The following is a 4447-nucleotide window of genomic DNA, read 5'->3' as shown; positions in this document are numbered from 1 at the left end:
CAATTATTTTATTAAATGATTGTTAATTAAAAAAAAAAGATGAATTTTCTGGCAGAACTGATTATTTATTATGGAGTTTATTAATAAGTATTTTAAGGGGACCTGCTAAAAGGTTTATTCCATTTGCATTTGCATTGTAATCAACTAATCATAGAAATATAGAATTGACAGTAAGATTGATGGAAAGACATGTGCAACGTTAGTAATCTGAAAAAAAAAAAACGCTTGTTTTCCAGTTAAAATTTTTCAGCAACTAATTAGTCTTTCGCAAAATTATTAGCAATATAACGGGGGTATTATTCATGATAAGTTCTTCAATTGGGCAAATAAATAATCAAAGGATGGTTGATGAATCATGAGCTATAGTACAATCAAGAGTAACGGAGTGTATTTATCTCCTGTATTAGCTAGTAAAATTCCATTGATTAAGTATAGTAAGCAGCGATGGAGTAGGTTATTTTAAAATATATTAAAAAATCGAGTAAATAGATAAAAATACATATAATATTTTAGAGTTGAAAAATATACATCCCAACCATTCGAAATACTCAATATATATACAAAAGATTGATAATGATAGACAAAAGTGATAGTGAAGATTCTGTTCCATTAAATTTAGTGCCTACGTGACTATGTAGTGTAACAAAGTAATTTTTTTAGTGAGATTTAAGTGAAAATAAGCTAATTTAAAAAAAATTGTAAAAGAACATCAGAAATCTTAAAAAATATTGAATGCCCTAATTTCTGAAGGAACTCTATCTCATATCCTCAATTACAATGATTTGCAAAATCAAAGAATGAGAGGTGAAGTTCAGTCAAGATCTAAGAGTAAATCGAGACTATCATGCTAGGAGAATAACTTTAGTAATACTGGCGAGTCTTTCGTTGGAGGTGTGACAAAGAGAAACAAAAAGAAACACCATTTTAATTGTGGCACATGCTACTATAGCGTGGATATTGTGTTGTTAAAGTTACAAACGGTGGAGAACTCAAATAAATGGTTCTTACAGTGCCCACATTATAAGATATGAGTACACTAACTGTTGTGCCTCCACTATTAATAGAAATTTTGGTTGATGCTGATTTATTCTTTCTTCCTCCAATCTTGTGTGGAGTAGAAATAAAAAATGAGATGTGACTATTTTATTTGGGTTGATGAACTTAAAGATAAATGCAAAGAGAAGAAGATCATTTTTTATGGGGCTTATTATACCAGTTACAACAATGAGAAAACGATGCAAATATCAGAAAAAGAAAAGACAAAAATGACTCCAATGCAAAAGTGATGTTGAAGTTGATTGTTAGGATGAATTAAGAAATTAGTAAACCTAAGGACATTGATAATTGGTTTGTACATTCGTGTGAGGATGTTGGTTTTGATAAACTTGTATAACTTGTTAAAGTGATGTATTATGATTTAAGTTATATAACTCAATTTACCCTCAGACCTGGACTGAATTTCACTTCTCATCCCTCGATTTTGCAAGCCACTACAATTGGAGGGAGGGTAAGAGATAGAGTTTCTTTGAAAATTAGGAACCCAATACTATTTAGGATTTTTAATTTTCTTTTTCAATTTCTTAAAAATTAGCTTATAAGAATCCGCCTTGTCATGCTACATAACCACGTACGTATCAAACTTGACAGAAAGGGAGTCCCACTAACGGTGTATTATTTTTGTCCATTGTTATCAATTTTTTATGTGTATTATTGAGTATTATGAATGATTGGGGTGTACATTTGTCTATTCTAAAATGTTGTATGTGTATTGTTCATACCCTAACCCAAAAACATAAAGTTAGGCCAATAAAAAAAAGGCCTACCCAAAAGGAAAACGACCAGCAGTGCCTGAACCTACCTCTGAGCCCACACAACCTAAGACAAGGAATGTTCCCTTGCGCTCTCAAAGAGGTAAACCTCGTCTTCCTCTCAAATCTGTTAGAGAACCAGACATTGATCCTTTTGTTCATAAATCCCACTTCATGACATTCCACTCCAACTATAATCCTTATAGATTTAGGTCTGCCATGAATAATGACTTTTATGAAGGAGTTATTAAGTACCGTATCCTGTGTCCCTTTTTTCTTACTGATTTGCCAAACCTAAAAAAGAAAGGTTTTCAATATGTTGAAAATTTGAAATTTTTAGACTGAAATCACCTTTTTAACATAAAAAAGCATGTGTATCCTCTTTTGGTCAAAGAGTTTTATGCTAACGTGACATATCATGAAGACAGTGTGCATTCTTATGTCAAGGGTCGAGAAATTGTTTTAAATAAAGAAACAATCAGTGATTGTCTGAAATATACTGATGTTGGGGTTTGTGCTTATACCTCTGTTAAGTGGGATGAAGGAGTTGGTATTTCTTACAATGATGCTTTGACTCATATTTGTGAACATGTTTCCTTGATTGATGGCATTACACCCACTCACAAAGCCCTAGGATATGAACGTGCTCAGTTGCACCGAATTGTCAACCACATCATTCTTCCTCAAAGTGGTTCATATCAAAGAGTTTCTTATACTGACATTCTTGTTTTATATGCTCTACTCACAAAAACAGAAATTTCTTTTTCTTATTTGATGGTTAGATACATGTTTGACTCTGTTAGAAGTGAGAAAGACAAAGCCCTTCCTTATGGCATGTTTCTAACTTGTATATTTGAGCATTTTGGTGTTGACTTGTCCAATGAGGATTATGAAAATAGACATTCATATCTAAAGGGAGGTGGTGCAGTAAAACAGCAAAAAGGACCTACTCGATCTGAGAGAGTGGTTCTAGATAATGAAGATGATGAGTTCATTCCTAAGGAATCTCCTCCTCCTTCTACCGAGGGTACTTCCATCCCCACTGGATAAAAAATTTGCTCTGCTCAATGTTGTCAAAGACGTAGTCCAGAAGTTTGTCTCCCAATCTAATCACATGATTGCATGAGTAAGGAACAAAGGAATCTAGCAAGCAAGCATGAGAATTTTCTTCAGAAATCAAGGGATAGAGTTGCTGTATTTATGAAGTTCATTGATAATCTTCAACAAGATAAAGATCCTGCCACTGATGTTGAGGAGGAAGCTGATTCGGAGGAAACTGGTTCAGATGCCTAGATTTGTCTCATGAAGCTGCTGCTTTCTGCTCTTTTTTGTCTCATAAAAACTGTTTCTTTTGATATTTTTGAACTACTTTGATTTTTCGGATGACTGTAATACCTTAACAACTGCTGCATTTACTTTAAATTAGTTTGGTGTTTTTAGACTATGCATTAACACTTTCCTGCAAGTTTCAAGGTGTAGACGTTACTTGATGTTGACTATGCTCCACCCTTGATGACAAAAGGGGCAGTAATAGCTGTGCTAAATTTAATTGCTGCTATTGAATTTTTTTGTGTTTTTAATTGTGAATTTTGATTGATTACTGCTGCTGTTAGTTTTTTGGCATAAAAATTTGATTTGCAAACTATGCTGCTGCAGTGAATGTATTGACATGAGAACTGGAACTTACTTTCATATGTTGCTAGTTTAACCCTGTTAAACTTGAAGCCTGTTTTGATGCTGACATGATATATTCAGCATTAGGCTGGATCTGTATTTCTGGTTGTATAAACTCTCTTAGTCAAATATAATTATATGTAGCTCTTTTTATATTTTCTATAAGAATAATAAACAGGAAAGAAGAAAAGAGCATAAATCAAGGGGGAGCTACTCTTGAAAGGAAAAGGGGGAGCAACACAAAAGCAAGTAACAACAATCAAAGGAAAGTTTCTCAACTCAATTCAGATTCAATTCCTTTTGGTTAATGATTAATTATGTTTGTCATCAAGGGGGAGATTATTGAGTTAAGAAATTAACTAATATAATTGATGATGACAAACATTAGATTATTGGACTAACTACCCAATTAGTGTTGATTATTTTGATTGAGTGATGCAAGCCAAAAAACCAATACAAAGCAGTAGCCTAATTGAATGGAAAATGTAAACAAGGTTGGTAGGCTACAAAAACAACAACATCCCAAAGGAATCAAAGAAATGAAGTTAGATGGGCCAAGAAAATCAAACGGGTTACATGAATCAAAACCAATCCAAGTCCGTATCCATCACTCCAAGCTGATCTCTCTAATTTGCTCTCACACCAAAAGTAACGTTCACTTTTTCATCTTGGTAAAAAATCAGAGAGAGAGAGAGAGAATGCTTAGTCCCTAAGTTGTTCACAAAAAAAGCAAGAAAGAGAAGGTTAAGCAGAAAGGCTAAAGTCTAATCACCCACATCAAACTGCATCAAGAAGTCAGAAGCTAAAAGGTGATTTCAATTCTTTATACATGCATCATATCTTTTTCTCTTCATCTTCAATGTTCTGCCTATCTATTCTGAGAAACATGGGAAATATGATCACTGCTCCCACTACTGTGCATCTACGGTCACAAGTGTGTCTTGGGCACCAAGTTATTTTTCAAT

Source organism: Arachis duranensis, chromosome 1, assembly GCF_000817695.3.
Source record: "Arachis duranensis cultivar V14167 chromosome 1, aradu.V14167.gnm2.J7QH, whole genome shotgun sequence".
Taxonomy (NCBI): Eukaryota; Viridiplantae; Streptophyta; class Magnoliopsida; order Fabales; family Fabaceae; genus Arachis; species Arachis duranensis.
This window is presented reverse-complemented; position numbering follows the sequence as displayed.